Here is a 19,672-nt window from a genome sequence, read left to right on the forward strand (position 1 = left end):
CATCTCCCCAGGGGATGAAGGGTTGAGCCTGGAGCAGACAGTGTCTGTGATGAGCTCCAGAGGAGCTGAGCCCAGGGGCTGCTGGCCAAGGCCCTGGCCCAGTGAGCATTTCTCAGCTGGCAGGGCGGCCTGAGAAGGGGAGAGGGGAATGCACCAGACCAGGAACCATGGAACCAAGGGACCATTGTTACACTGTGGGGCCATGTGAGAAGAAGTGACCATTGGGACACTGTGGGGCCTTGTGAGACCAAGGGACCATTGGGACACTGTGGGACCATGTGAGATCAAGGGACCATTGGGATACTGTGAGTCCTCATGGATTCATGGACACCACTGTGACATTGCTGGGCCTCATGGAAGCAAGGGGACCCTAGTGACGCCGTGTGCCTCAGTGGAATGTAGGCATCATTGTGACACTGTGAGGCCCCATCCAGCCAAGGCTCCATTGGGACACTGCGAGACCCCACGGAAACAAAGCTCCAGGGTAACACAGAGAGGCTGCCTGTAATCAGTGCTCCATTGTGACCCTGTGGAGCCAAAGGAGACCGTTGTGACACTGCAAAGCCCCATGGTCCATTGGTCCAAAGGTCCATTGTGACATTGCAGGACTCATGGAACAGAGGAGTCATATGACACTGTGGGGCCTGTGGAACCATGGAGAACATTGTGACACTGCAAGGCCTCAAGGAATCATTAGGACTGTTATATGTCTATAGGATAATTCGTGCAAATAAAATTGTCGTCTCTTTTATAGTTATGTGCTGTTAAATTATACTCTTATAAGAAGTTTTTAAATCGCACAAGCCAGCAACAGCGACTGCAACACCATGTCAAAGCCACCTGGACGAGAGAGGGAGGACTTTATTTACAAGCGAACGAAAGTGGCCAGTCCAGAGAGGGATCATGCATCAAGTTTGTCCGAGAAACACCCGGACGATAAATACACGATAAATATCCGAGACCGAGATAGTCAGAGCCATCAGGGAGGTACATCTCAAATCCGAATTCCGGGACTGCAAACACAGGTGTTCATCACTCTCCGGACACGTATTGTTCAACTTGCCACAGAGAAAAGAACTCCACATGAATACATGCACTTTGAAAAGGAAGAAAGGGGACTCTGGCTCAGGCAAGGAAAATCGTATAAAAATGGGTCAGACAGGACGGTCGGTGTGAAGCATAGAGGACCCTCTGCTGCAGCTGTCCAACCTGTGTCTCACCCGGTGGCAATCCCGGGCTCCACATTGACCTTTTTTTATAGTGGCTTTTTTTCATTTTTCTCAAAGTTTATATTTGGTACACTTAATAACTTTTATTAAATTAAAAATTAATAACTTGGAGCCTTGCATTTCTAACATGTTTATCATGTTCGGTTTCTCATGATAAGCCTATCTACTTCTGCTAATTCTGAGATGGGGAAAATGAACTGTCATGATTCCCGCTTGCACTAAAGGATTGTGACACGGGCTGACTTTGTGATGCCAGAGTCTTCTGTGCCATCACAGCACAACTGTATGACATCCCAGAGTGCTAGAGCAGCACTGGCTCTGTGACATCACAAGGGGGATTTGTGAGATCTCAGGGTGGGCTGTGACATCCCAGGAGGCAGTGTGACATCTCAGGGGCTCTGTGACCTTACTGGGGAGGTCACTTCAAGCCAGCTCCCACTCACAGTTCCTCCCAGAGAAGTCCAAAGCTGCTCGTGCCCGGTGGCATCCCGTGTCCCTCTGGGTCCCCCTGCCCCTGGCGCTGCAGCCTCCCGCTGAGGATGTTCGAGGAGATCAAGCCCAGAGCCTGACACGGGGACAGGGGCTCAGGGCCGTCACAGTTGGAACAGGGAGACAGGGACCCCCTAGCAGCATCCCTGTGCCCCCAGGGCCAGAGCTTGGCCAGGGCTCCTTCACCCTCTTATGAAGGAGGGCTTGAGAGCACTTTAAAAATCCCCAGCAGGGGAGTAGCATAAAACAGCATTAAGATTAAGTGACAGCACCACAGAGTTCCTTGGCAAGAGTCACTCTGCTCCTGACTGGACACTTCAGGCACACCAAGGAAACAAAGCAACAACAAAACCAAACAAAATCCAGGCAATCAAACCAAAAAGGAGTCAAGAACTGTCCCGGTGTCTGTGTGTCTCTGTGTGTTTGTCTGTGTGTGCGTGTGTGTGTGTGTGTCTGTGTGACGAAAGGACAGTGAGGGCAAGGATAAAAGGAATACAGCCTAAAAGCTAAACAGAGCTGTGGAATAACACTTAACAATATTCAACTTTGCTTATAACTTCTATTAAGCTTCACAAATTAGCAAAAGAACAACTCTTAGCAGCATTTAACTTTGCTTACAGCTTGTGACTTTGTCGCTATAAGACACGTGAAAGCACGACGCGAGCCACCTGCTATTTTCAAGGTAAAGAGAAAAGTTTATTCTCTGACTCCAACTTTTATACTTTCCCAAAGGTGACATTGGATTGGAGAGTGAATGGACCACCTGTCCAAAGACATTGGACAAAGCACTAGTACATCAAGTTTGTCCAGCCCCATAAAAGATTGTAAACAATATGTTGTTGACAGAAATTGTGTGGGAAGGTTCTCCAACAGAATGGAAACTCAGAAGGCTTTAGAAAATCTTAAGAATCAGGGTGACATGACTTAACCTTACTTCCAGGCCTGACTGGCTCAGCTATCCAAGGCAATCAAAGCCCTCAGAGAGCAGCATTTCTGCCACATTTCCCTGAGCACAGGCACTCCTGTGTGCACACAGACACAAAGAGTCACTACAAGGCACCTGTGAGAAATTCCCCTGAGCAAAGGGAAATGTTCCCTGTGGAGGCTTTGGCATCTCCCCAGGGGATGAAGGGTTGAGCCTGGAGCAGACAGTGTCTGTGATGAGCTCCAGAGGAGCTGAGCCCAGGGGCTGCTGGCCAAGGCCCTGGCCCAGTGAGCATTTCTCAGCTGGCAGGGCGGCCTGAGAAGGGGAGAGGGGAATGCACCAGACCAGGAACCATGGAACCAAGGGACCATTGTTACACTGTGGGGCCATGTGAGAAGAAGTGACCATTGGGACACTGTGGGGCCTTGTGAGACCAAGGGACCATTGGGACACTGTGGGACCATGTGAGATCAAGGGACCATTGGGATACTGTGAGTCCTCATGGATTCATGGACACCACTGTGACATTGCTGGGCCTCATGGAAGCAAGGGGACCCTAGTGACGCCGTGTGCCTCAGTGGAATGTAGGCATCATTGTGACACTGTGAGGCCGCATCCAGCCAAGGCTCCATTGGGACACTGCGAGACCCCACGGAAACAAAGCTCCAGGGTAACACAGAGAGGCTGCCTGTAATCAGTGCTCCATTGTGACCCTGTGGAGCCAAAGGAGAGCGTTGTGACACTGCAAAGCCCCATGGTCCATTGGTCCAAAGGTCCATTGTGACATTGCAGGACTCATGGAACAGAGGAGTCACATGACACTGTGGGGCCTGTGGAACCATGGAGAACATTGTGACACTGCAAGGCCTCAAGGAATCATTAGGACTGTTATATGTCTATAGGATAATTCGTGCAAATAAAATTGTCGTCTATTTTATAGTTATGTGCTGTTAAATTATACTCTTATAAGAAGTTTTTAAATCGCACAAGCCAGCAACAGCGACTGCAACACCATGTCAAAGCCACCTGGACGAGAGAGGGAGGACTTTATTTACAAGCGAACGAAAGTGGCCAGCCCAGAGAGGGATCATGCATCAAGGTTGTCCGAGAAACACCCGGACGATAAATACACGATAAATATCCGAGACCGAGATAGTCAGAGCCATCAGGGAGGTACATCTCAAATCCGAATTCCGGGACTGCAAACACACGTGTTCATCACTCTCCGGACACGTATTGTTCAACTTGCCACAGAGAAAAGAACTCCACATGAATACATGCACTTTGAAAAGGAAGAAAGGGGACTCTGGCTCAGGCAAGGAAAATCGTATAAAAATGGGTCAGACAGGACGGTCGGTGTGAAGCATAGAGGACCCTCTGCTGCAGCTGTCCAACCTGTGTCTCACCCGGTGGCAATCCCGGGCTCCACATTGACCTTTTTTTATAGTGGCTTTTTTTCATTTTTCTCAAAGTTTATATTTGGTACACTTAATAACTTTTATTAAATTAAAAATTAATAACTTGGAGCCTTGCATTTCTAAGATGTTTATCACGTTCGGTTTCTCATGATAAGCCTATCTACTTCTGCTAATTCTGAGATGGGGAAAATGAACTGTCATGATTCCCGCTTGCACTAAAGGATTGTGACACGGGCTGACTTTGTGATGCCAGAGTCTTCTGTGCCATCACAGCGCAACTGTATGACATCCCAGAGTGCTAGAGCAGCACTGGCTCTGTGACATCACAAGGGGGATTTGTGAGATCTCAGGGTGGGCTATGACATCCCAGGAGGCAGTGTGACATCTCAGGGGCTCTGTGACCTTACTGGGGAGGTCACTTCAAGCCAGCTCCCACTCACAGTTCCTCCCAGAGAAGTCCAAAGCTGCTCGTGCCCGGTGGCATCCCGTGTCCCTCTGGGTCCCCCTGCCCCTGGCGCTGCAGCCTCCCGCTGAGGATGTTCGAGGAGATCAAGCCCAGAGCCTGACACGGGGACAGGGGCTCAGGGCCGTCACAGTTGGAACAGGGAGACAGGGACCCCCTAGCAGCATCCCTGTGCCCCCAGGGCCAGAGCTTGGCCAGGGCTCCTTCACCCTCTTATGAAGGAGGGCTTGAGAGCACTTTAAAAATCCCCAGCAGGGGAGTAGCATAAAACAGCTTTAAGATTAAGTGACAGCACCCCAGAGTTCCTTGGCAAGAGTCACTCTGCTCCTGACTGGACACTTCAGGCACACCAAGGAAACAAAGCAACAACAAAACCAAACAAAATCCAGGCAATCAAACCAAAAAGGAGTCAAGAACTGTCCCGGTGTCTGTGTGTCTCTGTGTGTTTGTGTGTGTGTGTGTGTGTGTGTGTGTGTGTGTGTGTGTGTGTGTGTGTGTGACGAAAGGACAGTGAGGGCAAGGATAAAAGGAATACAGCCTAAAAGCTAAACAGAGCTGTGGAATAACACTTAACAATATTCAACTTTGCTTATAACTTCTATTAAGCTTCACAAATTAGCAAAAGAGCAACTCTTAGCAGCATTTAACTTTGCTTACAGCTTGTGACTTTGTCGCTATAAGACACGTGAAAGCACGACGCGAGCCACCTGCTATTTTCAAGGTAAAGAGAAAATTTTATTCTCTGACTCCAACTTTTATACTTTCCCAAAGGTGACATTGGATTGGAGAGTGAATGGGCCACCTGTCCAAAGACATTGGACAAAGCACTAGTACATCAAGTTTGTCCAGCCCCATAAAAGATTGTAAACAATATGTTGTTGACAGAAATTGTGTGGGAAGGTTCTCCAACAGAATGGAAACTCAGAAGGCTTTAGAAAATCTTAAGAATCAGGGTGACATGACTTAACCTTACTTGCAGGCCTGACTGGCTCAGCTATCCAAGGCAATCAAAGCCCTCAGAGAGCAGCATTTCTGCCACATTTCCCTGAGCACAGGCACTCCTGTGTGCACACAGACACAAAGAGTCACTACAAGGCACCTGTGAGAAATTCCCCTGAGCAAAGGGAAATGTTCCCTGTGGAGGCTTTGGCATCTCCCCAGGGGATGAAGGGTTGAGCCTGGAGCAGACAGTGTCTGTGATGAGCTCCAGAGGAGCTGAGCCCAGGGGCTGCTGGCCAAGGCCCTGGCCCAGTGAGCATTTCTCAGCTGGCAGGGCGGCCTGAGAAGGGGAGAGGGGAATGCACCAGACCAGGAACCATGGAACCAAGGGACCATTGTTACACTGTGGGGCCATGTGAGAAGAAGTGACCATTGGGACACTGTGGGGCCTTGTGAGACCAAGGGACCATTGGGACACTGTGGGACCATGTGAGATCAAGGGACCATTGGGATACTGTGAGTCCTCATGGATTCATGGACACCACTGTGACATTGCTGGGCCTCATGGAAGCAAGGGGACCCTAGTGACGCCGTGTGCCTCAGTGGAATGTAGGCATCATTGTGACACTGTGAGGCCCCATCCAGCCAAGGCTCCATTGGGACACTGCGAGACCCCACGGAAACAAAGCTCCAGGGTAACACAGAGAGGCTGCCTGTAATCAGTGCTCCATTGTGACCCTGTGGAGCCAAAGGAGACCGTTGTGACACTGCAAAGCCCCATGGTCCATTGGTCCAAAGGTCCATTGTGACATTGCAGGACTCATGGAACAGAGGAGTCACATGACACTGTGGGGCCTGTGGAACCATGGAGAACATTGTGACACTGCAAGGCCTCAAGGAATCATTAGGACTGTTATATGTCTATAGGATAATTCGTGCAAATAAAATTGTCGTCTATTTTATAGTTATGTGCTGTTAAATTATACTCTTATAAGAAGTTTTTAAATCGCACAAGCCAGCAACAGCGACTGCAACACCATGTCAAAGCCACCTGGACGAGAGAGGGAGGACTTTATTTACAAGCGAACGAAAGTGGCCAGCCCAGAGAGGGATCATGCATCAAGGTTGTCCGAGAAACACCCGGACGATAAATACACGATAAATATCTGAGACCGAGATAGTCAGAGCCATCAGGGAGGTACATCTCAAATCCGAATTCTGGGACTGCAAACACAGGTGTTCATCACTCTCCGGACACGTATTGTTCAACTTGCCACAGAGAAAAGAACTCCACATGAATACATGCACTTTGAAAAGGAAGAAAGGGGACTCTGGCTCAGGCAAGGAAAATCGTATAAAAATGGGTCAGACAGGACGGTCGGTGTGAAGCATAGAGGACCCTCTGCTGCAGCTGTCCAACCTGTGTCTCACCCGGTGGCAATCCCGGGCTCCACATTGACCTTTTTTTATAGTGGCTTTTTTTCATTTTTCTCAAAGTTTATATTTGGTACACTTAATAACTTTTATTAAATTAAAAATTAATAACTTGGAGCCTTGCATTTCTAAGATGTTTATCACATTCGGTTTCTCATGATAAGCCTATCTACTTCTGCTAATTCTGAGATGGGGAAAATGAACTGTCATGATTCCCGCTTGCACTAAAGGATTGTGACACGGGCTGACTTTGTGATGCCAGAGTCTTCTGTGCCATCACAGCACAACTGTATGACATCCCAGAGTGCTAGAGCAGCACTGGCTCTGTGACATCACAAGGGGGATTTGTGAGATCTCAGGGTGGGCTGTGACATCCCAGGAGGCAGTGTGACATCTCAGGGGCTCTGTGACCTTACTGGGGAGGTCACTTCAAGCCAGCTCCCACTCACAGTTCCTCCCAGAGAAGTCCAAAGCTGCTCGTGCCCGGTGGCATCCCGTGTCCCTCTGGGTCCCCCTGCCCCTGGCGCTGCAGCCTCCCGCTGAGGATGTTCGAGGAGATCAAGCCCAGAGCCTGACATGGGGACAGCGGCTCAGGGCCGTCACAGTTGGAACAGGGAGACAGGGACCCCCTAGCAGCATCCCTGTGCCCCCAGGGCCAGAGCTTGGCCAGGGCTCCTTCACCCTCTTATGAAGGAGGGCTTGAGAGCACTTTAAAAATCCCCAGCAGGGGAGTAGCATAAAACAGCATTAAGATTAAGTGACAGCACCACAGAGTTCCTTGGCAAGAGTCACTCTGCTCCTGACTGGACACTTCAGGCACACCAAGGAAACAAAGCAACAACAAAACCAAACAAAATCCAGGCAATCAAACCAAAAAGGAGTCAAGAACTGTCCCGGTGTCTGTGTGTCTCTGTGTGTTTGTCTCTGTGTGTGTGTGTGTGTGTGTGTGTGTGTGTGTGTGTGACGAAAGGACAGTGAGGGCAAGGATAAAAGGAATACAGCCTAAAAGCTAAACAGAGCTGTGGAATAACACTTAACAATATTCAACTTTGCTTATAACTTCTATTAAGCTTCACAAATTAGCAAAAGAGCAACTCTTAGCAGCATTTAACTTTGCTTACAGCTTGTGACTTTGTCGCTATAAGACACGTGAAAGCACGACGCGAGCCACCTGCTATTTTCAAGGTAAAGAGAAAAGTTTATTCTCCAACTTTTATACTTTCCCAAAGGTGACATTGGATTGGAGAGTGAATGGACCACCTGTCCAAAGACATTGGACAAAGCACTAGTACATCAAGTTTGTCCAGCCCCATAAAAGATTGTAAACAATATGTTGTTGACAGAAATTGTGTGGGAAGGTTCTCCAACAGAATGGAAACTCAGAAGGCTTTAGAAAATCTTAAGAATCAGGGTGACATGACTTAACCTTACTTGCAGGCCTGACTGGCTCAGCTATCCAAGGCAATCAAAGCCCTCAGAGAGCAGCATTTCTGCCACATTTCCCTGAGCACAGGCACTCCTGTGTGCACACAGACACAAAGAGTCACTACAAGGCACCTGTGAGAAATTCCCCTGAGCAAAGGGAAATGTTCCCTGTGGAGGCTTTGGCATCTCCCCAGGGGATGAAGGGTTGAGCCTGGAGCAGACAGTGTCTGTGATGAGCTCCAGAGGAGCTGAGCCCAGGGGCTGCTGGCCAAGGCCCTGGCCCAGTGAGCATTTCTCAGCTGGCAGGGCGGCCTGAGAAGGGGAGAGGGGAATGCACCAGACCAGGAACCATGGAACCAAGGGACCATTGTTACACTGTGGGGCCATGTGAGAAGAAGTGACCATTGGGACACTGTGGGGCCTTGTGAGACCAAGGGACCATTGGGACACTGTGGGACCATGTGAGATCAAGGGACCATTGGGATACTGTGAGTCCTCATGGATTCATGGACACCACTGTGACATTGCTGGGCCTCATGGAAGCAAGGGGACCCTAGTGACGCCGTGTGCCTCAGTGGAATGTAGGCATCATTGTGACACTGTGAGGCCCCATCCAGCCAAGGCTCCATTGGGACACTGCGAGACCCCACGGAAACAAAGCTCCAGGGTAACACAGAGAGGCTGCCTGTAATCAGTGCTCCATTGTGACCCTGTGGAGCCAAAGGAGACCGTTGTGACACTGCAAAGCCCCATGGTCCATTGGTCCAAAGGTCCATTGTGACATTGCAGGACTCATGGAACAGAGGAGTCACATGACACTGTGGGGCCTGTGGAACCATGGAGAACATTGTGACACTGCAAGGCCTCAAGGAATCATTAGGACTGTTATATGTCTATAGGATAATTCGTGCAAATAAAATTGTCGTCTATTTTATAGTTATGTGCTGTTAAATTATACTCTTATAAGAAGTTTTTAAATCGCACAAGCCAGCAACAGCGACTGCAACACCATGTCAAAGCCACCTGGACGAGAGAGGGAGGACTTTATTTACAAGCGAACGAAAGTGGCCAGCCCAGAGAGGGATCATGCATCAAGGTTGTCCGAGAAACACCCGGACGATAAATACACGATAAATATCTGAGACCGAGATAGTCAGAGCCATCAGGGAGGTACATCTCAAATCCGAATTCTGGGACTGCAAACACAGGTGTTCATCACTCTCCGGACACGTATTGTTCAACTTGCCACAGAGAAAAGAACTCCACATGAATACATGCACTTTGAAAAGGAAGAAAGGGGACTCTGGCTCAGGCAAGGAAAATCGTATAAAAATGGGTCAGACAGGACGGTCGGTGTGAAGCATAGAGGACCCTCTGCTGCAGCTGTCCAACCTGTGTCTCACCCGGTGGCAATCCCGGGCTCCACATTGACCTTTTTTTATAGTGGCTTTTTTTCATTTTTCTCAAAGTTTATATTTGGTACACTTAATAACTTTTATTAAATTAAAAATTAATAACTTGGAGCCTTGCATTTCTAAGATGTTTATCACATTCGGTTTCTCATGATAAGCCTATCTACTTCTGCTAATTCTGAGATGGGGAAAATGAACTGTCATGATTCCCGCTTGCACTAAAGGATTGTGACACGGGCTGACTTTGTGATGCCAGAGTCTTCTGTGCCATCACAGCACAACTGTATGACATCCCAGAGTGCTAGAGCAGCACTGGCTCTGTGACATCACAAGGGGGATTTGTGAGATCTCAGGGTGGGCTGTGACATCCCAGGAGGCAGTGTGACATCTCAGGGGCTCTGTGACCTTACTGGGGAGGTCACTTCAAGCCAGCTCCCACTCACAGTTCCTCCCAGAGAAGTCCAAAGCTGCTCGTGCCCGGTGGCATCCCGTGTCCCTCTGGGTCCCCCTGCCCCTGGCGCTGCAGCCTCCCGCTGAGGATGTTCGAGGAGATCAAGCCCAGAGCCTGACACGGGGACAGGGGCTCAGGGCCGTCACAGTTGGAACAGGGAGACAGGGACCCCCTAGCAGCATCCCTGTGCCCCCAGGGCCAGAGCTTGGCCAGGGCTCCTTCACCCTCTTATGAAGGAGGGCTTGAGAGCACTTTAAAAATCCCCAGCAGGGGAGTAGCATAAAACAGCATTAAGATTAAGTGACAGCACCACAGAGTTCCTTGGCAAGAGTCACTCTGCTCCTGACTGGACACTTCAGGCACACCAAGGAAACAAAGCAACAACAAAACCAAACAAAATCCAGGCAATCAAACCAAAAAGGAGTCAAGAACTGTCCCGGTGTCTGTGTGTCTCTGTGTGTTTGTCTCTGTGTGTGTGTGTGTGTGTGTGTGTGTGTGTGTGACGAAAGGACAGTGAGGGCAAGGATAAAAGGAATACAGCCTAAAAGCTAAACAGAGCTGTGGAATAACACTTAACAATATTCAACTTTGCTTATAACTTCTATTAAGCTTCACAAATTAGCAAAAGAACAACTCTTAGCAGCATTTAACTTTGCTTACAGCTTGTGACTTTGTCGCTATAAGACACGTGAAAGCACGACGCGAGCCACCTGCTATTTTCAAGGTAAAGAGAAAAGTTTATTCTCTGACTCCAACTTTTATACTTTCCCAAAGGTGACATTGGATTGGAGAGTGAATGGACCACCTGTCCAAAGACATTGGACAAAGCACTAGTACATCAAGTTTGTCCAGCCCCATAAAAGATTGTAAACAATATGTTGTTGACAGAAATTGTGTGGGAAGGTTCTCCAACAGAATGGAAACTCAGAAGGCTTTAGAAAATCTTAAGAATCAGGGTGACATGACTTAACCTTACTTGCAGGCCTGACTGGCTCAGCTATCCAAGGCAATCAAAGCCCTCAGAGAGCAGCATTTCTGCCACATTTCCCTGAGCACAGGCACTCCTGTGTGCACACAGACACAAAGAGTCACTACAAGGCACCTGTGAGAAATTCCCCTGAGCAAAGGGAAATGTTCCCTGTGGAGGCTTTGGCATCTCCCCAGGGGATGAAGGGTTGAGCCTGGAGCAGACAGTGTCTGTGATGAGCTCCAGAGGAGCTGAGCCCAGGGGCTGCTGGCCAAGGCCCTGGCCCAGTGAGCATTTCTCAGCTGGCAGGGCGGCCTGAGAAGGGGAGAGGGGAATGCACCAGACCAGGAACCATGGAACCAAGGGACCATTGTTACACTGTGGGGCCATGTGAGAAGAAGTGACCATTGGGACACTGTGGGGCCTTGTGAGACCAAGGGACCATTGGGACACTGTGGGACCATGTGAGATCAAGGGACCATTGGGATACTGTGAGTCCTCATGGATTCATGGACACCACTGTGACATTGCTGGGCCTCATGGAAGCAAGGGGACCCTAGTGACGCCGTGTGCCTCAGTGGAATGTAGGCATCATTGTGACACTGTGAGGCCCCATCCAGCCAAGGCTCCATTGGGACACTGCGAGACCCCACGGAAACAAAGCTCCAGGGTAACACAGAGAGGCTGCCTGTAATCAGTGCTCCATTGTGACCCTGTGGAGCCAAAGGAGAGCGTTGTGACACTGCAAAGCCCCATGGTCCATTGGTCCAAAGGTCCATTGTGACATTGCAGGACTCATGGAACAGAGGAGTCACATGACACTGTGGGGCCTGTGGAACCATGGAGAACATTGTGACACTGCAAGGCCTCAAGGAATCATTAGGACTGTTATATGTCTATAGGATAATTCGTGCAAATAAAATTGTCGTCTATTTTATAGTTATGTGCTGTTAAATTATACTCTTATAAGAAGTTTTTAAATCGCACAAGCCAGCAACAGCGACTGCAACACCATGTCAAAGCCACCTGGACGAGAGAGGGAGGACTTTATTTACAAGCGAACGAAAGTGGCCAGCCCAGAGAGGGATCATGCATCAAGGTTGTCCGAGAAACACCCGGACGATAAATACACGATAAATATCCGAGACCGAGATAGTCAGAGCCATCAGGGAGGTACATCTCAAATCCGAATTCCGGGACTGCAAACACAGGTGTTCATCACTCTCCGGACACGTATTGTTCAACTTGCCACAGAGAAAAGAACTCCACATGAATACATGCACTTTGAAAAGGAAGAAAGGGGACTCTGGCTCAGGCAAGGAAAATCGTATAAAAATGGGTCAGACAGGACGGTCGGTGTGAAGCATAGAGGACCCTCTGCTGCAGCTGTCCAACCTGTGTCTCACCCGGTGGCAATCCCGGGCTCCACATTGACCTTTTTTTATAGTGGCTTTTTTTCATTTTTCTCAAAGTTTATATTTGGTACACTTAATAACTTTTATTAAATTAAAAATTAATAACTTGGAGCCTTGCATTTCTAACATGTTTATCACATTCGGTTTCTCATGATAAGCCTATCTACTTCTGCTAATTCTGAGATGGGGAAAATGAACTGTCATGATTCCCGCTTGCACTAAAGGATTGTGATACGGGCTGACTTTGTGATGCCAGAGTCTTCTGTGCCATCACAGCGCAACTGTATGACATCCCAGAGTGCTAGAGCAGCACTGGCTCTGTGACATCACAAGGGGGATTTGTGAGATCTCAGGGTGGGCTGTGACATCCCAGGAGGCAGTGTGACATCTCAGGGGCTCTGTGACCTTACTGGGGAGGTCACTTCAAGCCAGCTCCCACTCACAGTTCCTCCCAGAGAAGTCCAAAGCTGCTCGTGCCCGGTGGCATCCCGTGTCCCTCTGGGTCCCCCTGCCCCTGGCGCTGCAGCCTCCCGCTGAGGATGTTCGAGGAGATCAAGCCCAGAGCCTGACACGGGGACAGGGGCTCAGGGCCGTCACAGTTGGAACAGGGAGACAGGGACCCCCTAGCAGCATCCCTGTGCCCCCAGGGCCAGAGCTTGGCCAGGGCTCCTTCACCCTCTTATGAAGGAGGGCTTGAGAGCACTTTAAAAATCCCCAGCAGGGGAGTAGCATAAAACAGCATTAAGATTAAGTGACAGCACCACAGAGTTCCTTGGCAAGAGTCACTCTGCTCCTGACTGGACACTTCAGGCACACCAAGGAAACAAAGCAACAACAAAACCAAACAAAATCCAGGCAATCAAACCAAAAAGGAGTCAAGAACTGTCCCGGTGTCTGTGTGTCTCTGTGTGTTTGTCTGTGTGTGTGTGTGTGTGTGTGTGTGTGTGTGTGTGTGTGTGTGACGAAAGGACAGTGAGGGCAAGGATAAAAGGAATACAGCCTAAAAGCTAAACAGAGCTGTGGAATAACACTTAACAATATTCAACTTTGCTTATAACTTCTATTAAGCTTCACAAATTAGCAAAAGAGCAACTCTTAGCAGCATTTAACTTTGCTTACAGCTTGTGACTTTGTCGCTATAAGACACGTGAAAGCACGACGCGAGCCACCTGCTATTTTCAAGGTAAAGAGAAAAGTTTATTCTCCAACTTTTATACTTTCCCAAAGGTGACATTGGATTGGAGAGTGAATGGACCACCTGTCCAAAGACATTGGACAAAGCACTAGTACATCAAGTTTGTCCAGCCCCATAAAAGATTGTAAACAATATGTTGTTGACAGAAATTGTGTGGGAAGGTTCTCCAACAGAATGGAAACTCAGAAGGCTTTAGAAAATCTTAAGAATCAGGGTGACATGACTTAACCTTACTTCCAGGCCTGACTGGCTCAGCTATCCAAGGCAATCAAAGCCCTCAGAGAGCAGCATTTCTGCCACATTTCCCTGAGCACAGGCACTCCTGTGTGCACACAGACACAAAGAGTCACTACAAGGCACCTGTGAGAAATTCCCCTGAGCAAAGGGAAATGTTCCCTGTGGAGGCTTTGGCATCTCCCCAGGGGATGAAGGGTTGAGCCTGGAGCAGACAGTGTCTGTGATGAGCTCCAGAGGAGCTGAGCCCAGGGGCTGCTGGCCAAGGCCCTGGCCCAGTGAGCATTTCTCAGCTGGCAGGGCGGCCTGAGAAGGGGAGAGGGGAATGCACCAGACCAGGAACCATGGAACCAAGGGACCATTGTTACACTGTGGGGCCATGTGAGAAGAAGTGACCATTGGGACACTGTGGGGCCTTGTGAGACCAAGGGACCATTGGGACACTGTGGGACCATGTGAGATCAAGGGACCATTGGGATACTGTGAGTCCTCATGGATTCATGGACACCACTGTGACATTGCTGGGCCTCATGGAAGCAAGGGGACCCTAGTGACGCCGTGTGCCTCAGTGGAATGTAGGCATCATTGTGACACTGTGAGGCCCCATCCAGCCAAGGCTCCATTGGGACACTGCGAGACCCCACGGAAACAAAGCTCCAGGGTAACACAGAGAGGCTGCCTGTAATCAGTGCTCCATTGTGACCCTGTGGAGCCAAAGGAGAGCGTTGTGACACTGCAAAGCCCCATGGTCCATTGGTCCAAAGGTCCATTGTGACATTGCAGGACTCATGGAACAGAGGAGTCACATGACACTGTGGGGCCTGTGGAACCATGGAGAACATTGTGACACTGCAAGGCCTCAAGGAATCATTAGGACTGTTATATGTCTATAGGATAATTCGTGCAAATAAAATTGTCGTCTATTTTATAGTTATGTGCTGTTAAATTATACTCTTATAAGAAGTTTTTAAATCGCACAAGCCAGCAACAGCGACTGCAACACCATGTCAAAGCCACCTGGACGAGAGAGGGAGGACTTTATTTACAAGCGAACGAAAGTGGCCAGCCCAGAGAGGGATCATGCATCAAGGTTGTCCGAGAAACACCCGGACGATAAATACACGATAAATATCCGAGACCGAGATAGTCAGAGCCATCAGGGAGGTACATCTCAAATCCGAATTCCGGGACTGCAAACACAGGTGTTCATCACTCTCCGGACACGTATTGTTCAACTTGCCACAGAGAAAAGAACTCCACATGAATACATGCACTTTGAAAAGGAAGAAAGGGGACTCTGGCTCAGGCAAGGAAAATCGTATAAAAATGGGTCAGACAGGACGGTCGGTGTGAAGCATAGAGGACCCTCTGCTGCAGCTGTCAAACCTGTGTCTCACCCGGTGGCAATCCCGGGCTCCACATTGACTTTTTTTTATAGTGGCTTTTTTTCATTTTTCTCAAAGTTTATATTTGGTACACTTAATAACTTTTATTAAATTAAAAATTAATAACTTGGAGCCTTGCATTTCTAACATGTTTATCATGTTCGGTTTCTCATGATAAGCCTATCTACTTCTGCTAATTCTGAGATGGGGAAAATGAACTGTCATGATTCCCGCTTGCACTAAAGGATTGTGACACGGGCTGACTTTGTGATGCCAGAGTCTTCTGTGCCATCACAGCGCAACTGTATGACATCCCAGAGTGCTAGAGCAGCACTGGCTCTGTGACATCACAAGGGGGATTTGTGAGATCTCAGGGTGGGCTGTGACATCCCAGGAGGCAGTGTGACATCTCAGGGGCTCTGTGACCTTACTGGGGAGGTCACTTCAAGCCAGCTCCCACTCACAGTTCCTCCCAGAGAAGTCCAAAGCTGCTCGTGCCCGGTGGCATCCCGTGTCCCTCTGGGTCCCCCTGCCCCTGGCGCTGCAGCCTCCCGCTGAGGATGTTCGAGGAGATCAAGCCCAGAGCCTGACACGGGGACAGGGGCTCAGGGCCGTCACAGTTGGAACAGGGAGACAGGGACCCCCTAGCAGCATCCCTGTGCCCCCAGGGCCAGAGCTTGGCCAGGGCTCCTTCACCCTCTTATGAAGGAGGGCTTGAGAGCACTTTAAAAATCCCCAGCAGGGGAGTAGCATAAAACAGCATTAAGATTAAGTGACAGCACCACAGAGTTCCTTGGCAAGAGTCACTCTGCTCCTGACTGGACACTTCAGGCACACCAAGGAAACAAAGCAACAACAAAACCAAACAAAATCCAGGCAATCAAACCAAAAAGGAGTCAAGAACTGTCCCGGTGTCTGTGTGTCTCTGTGTGTTTGTCTGTGTGTGTGTGTGTGTGTGTGTGTGTGTGTGACGAAAGGACAGTGAGGGCAAGGATAAAAGGAATACAGCCTAAAAGCTAAACAGAGCTGTGGAATAACACTTAACAATATTCAACTTTGCTTATAACTTCTATTAAGCTTCACAAATTAGCAAAAGAACAACTCTTAGCAGCATTTAACTTTGCTTACAGCTTGTGACTTTGTCGCTATAAGACACGTGAAAGCACGACGCGAGCCACCTGCTATTTTCAAGGTAAAGAGAAAAGTTTATTCTCTGACTCCAACTTTTATACTTTCCCAAAGGTGACATTGGATTGGAGAGTGAATGGACCACCTGTCCAAAGACATTGGACAAAGCACTAGTACATCAAGTTTGTCCAGCCCCATAAAAGATTGTAAACAATATGTTGTTGACAGAAATTGTGTGGGAAGGTTCTCCAACAGAATGGAAACTCAGAAGGCTTTAGAAAATCTTAAGAATCAGGGTGACATGACTTAACCTTACTTGCAGGCCTGACTGGCTCAGCTATCCAAGGCAATCAAAGCCCTCAGAGAGCAGCATTTCTGCCACATTTCCCTGAGCACAGGCACTCCTGTGTGCACACAGACACAAAGAGTCACTACAAGGCACCTGTGAGAAATTCCCCTGAGCAAAGGGAAATGTTCCCTGTGGAGGCTTTGGCATCTCCCCAGGGGATGAAGGGTTGAGCCTGGAGCAGACAGTGTCTGTGATGAGCTCCAGAGGAGCTGAGCCCAGGGGCTGCTGGCCAAGGCCCTGGCCCAGTGAGCATTTCTCAGCTGGCAGGGCGGCCTGAGAAGGGGAGAGGGGAATGCACCAGACCAGGAACCATGGAACCAAGGGACCATTGTTACACTGTGGGGCCATGTGAGAAGAAGTGACCATTGGGACACTGTGGGGCCTTGTGAGACCAAGGGACCATTGGGACACTGTGGGACCATGTGAGATCAAGGGACCATTGGGATACTGTGAGTCCTCATGGATTCATGGACACCACTGTGACATTGCTGGGCCTCATGGAAGCAAGGGGACCCTAGTGACGCCGTGTGCCTCAGTGGAATGTAGGCATCATTGTGACACTGTGAGGCCCCATCCAGCCAAGGCTCCATTGGGACACTGCGAGACCCCACGGAAACAAAGCTCCAGGGTAACACAGAGAGGCTGCCTGTAATCAGTGCTCCATTGTGACCCTGTGGAGCCAAAGGAGAGCGTTGTGACACTGCAAAGCCCCATGGTCCATTGGTCCAAAGGTCCATTGTGACATTGCAGGACTCATGGAACAGAGGAGTCACATGACACTGTGGGGCCTGTGGAACCATGGAGAACATTGTGACACTGCAAGGCCTCAAGGAATCATTAGGACTGTTATATGTCTATAGGATAATTCGTGCAAATAAAATTGTCGTCTATTTTATAGTTATGTGCTGTTAAATTATACTCTTATAAGAAGTTTTTAAATCGCACAAGCCAGCAACAGCGACTGCAACACCATGTCAAAGCCACCTGGACGAGAGAGGGAGGACTTTATTTACAAGCGAACGAAAGTGGCCAGCCCAGAGAGGGATCATGCATCAAGGTTGTCCGAGAAACACCCGGACGATAAATACACGATAAATATCCGAGACCGAGATAGTCAGAGCCATCAGGGAGGTACATCTCAAATCCGAATTCCGGGACTGCAAACACAGGTGTTCATCACTCTCCGGACACGTATTGTTCAACTTGCCACAGAGAAAAGAACTCCACATGAATACATGCACTTTGAAAAGGAAGAAAGGGGACTCTGGCTCAGGCAAGGAAAATCGTATAAAAATGGGTCAGACAGGACGGTCGGTGTGAAGCATAGAGGACCCTCTGCTGCAGCTGTCCAACCTGTGTCTCACCCGGTGGCAATCCCGGGCTCCACATTGACCTTTTTTTATAGTGGCTTTTTTTCATTTTTCTCAAAGTTTATATTTGGTACACTTAATAACTTTTATTAAATTAAAAATTAATAACTTGGAGCCTTGCATTTCTAACATGTTTATCACATTCGGTTTCTCATGATAAGCCTATCTACTTCTGCTAATTCTGAGATGGGGAAAATGAACTGTCATGATTCCCGCTTGCACTAAAGGATTGTGATACGGGCTGACTTTGTGATGCCAGAGTCTTCTGTGCCATCACAGCGCAACTGTATGACATCCCAGAGTGCTAGAGCAGCACTGGCTCTGTGACATCACAAGGGGGATTTGTGAGATCTCAGGGTGGGCTGTGACATCCCAGGAGGCAGTGTGACATCTCAGGGGCTCTGTGACCTTACTGGGGAGGTCACTTCAAGCCAGCTCCCACTCACAGTTCCTCCCAGAGAAGTCCAAAGCTGCTCGTGCCCGGTGGCATCCCGTGTCCCTCTGGGTCCCCCTGCCCCTGGCGCTGCAGCCTCCCGCTGAGGATGTTCGAGGAGATCAAGCCCAGAGCCTGACACGGGGACAGGGGCTCAGGGCCGTCACAGTTGGAACAGGGAGACAGGGACCCCCTAGCAGCATCCCTGTGCCCCCAGGGCCAGAGCTTGGCCAGGGCTCCTTCACCCTCTTATGAAGGAGGGCTTGAGAGCACTTTAAAAATCCCCAGCAGGGGAGTAGCATAAAACAGCATTAAGATTAAGTGACAGCACCACAGAGTTCCTTGGCAAGAGTCACTCTGCTCCTGACTGGACACTTCAGGCACACCAAGGAAACAAAGCAACAACAAAACCAAACAAAATCCAGGCAATCAAACCAAAAAGGAGTCAAGAACTGTCCCGGTGTCTGTGTGTCTCTGTGTGTTTGTCTGTGTGTGTGTGTGTGTGTGTGTGTGTGTGTGTGTGTGTGTGACGAAAGGACAGTGAGGGCAAGGATAAAAGGAATACAGCCTAAAAGCTAAACAGAGCTGTGGAATAACACTTAACAATATTCAACTTTGCTTATAACTTCTATTAAGCTTCACAAATTAGCAAAAGAGCAACTCTTAGCAGCATTTAACTTTGCTTACAGCTTGTGACTTTGTCGCTATAAGACACGTGAAAGCACGACGCGAGCCACCTGCTATTTTCAAGGTAAAGAGAAAAGTTTATTCTCCAACTTTTATACTTTCCCAAAGGTGACATTGGATTGGAGAGTGAATGGACCACCTGTCCAAAGACATTGGACAAAGCACTAGTACATCAAGTTTGTCCAGCCCCATAAAAGATTGTAAACAATATGTTGTTGACAGAAATTGTGTGGGAAGGTTCTCCAACAGAATGGAAACTCAGAAGGCTTTAGAAAATCTTAAGAATCAGGGTGACATGACTTAACCTTACTTCCAGGCCTGACT

The sequence above is a fragment of the Lonchura striata genome, chromosome 37, assembly GCF_050655825.1.
Source record: "Lonchura striata isolate lonStrDom1 chromosome 37, ASM5065582v1, whole genome shotgun sequence".
Taxonomy (NCBI): Eukaryota; Metazoa; Chordata; class Aves; order Passeriformes; family Estrildidae; genus Lonchura; species Lonchura striata.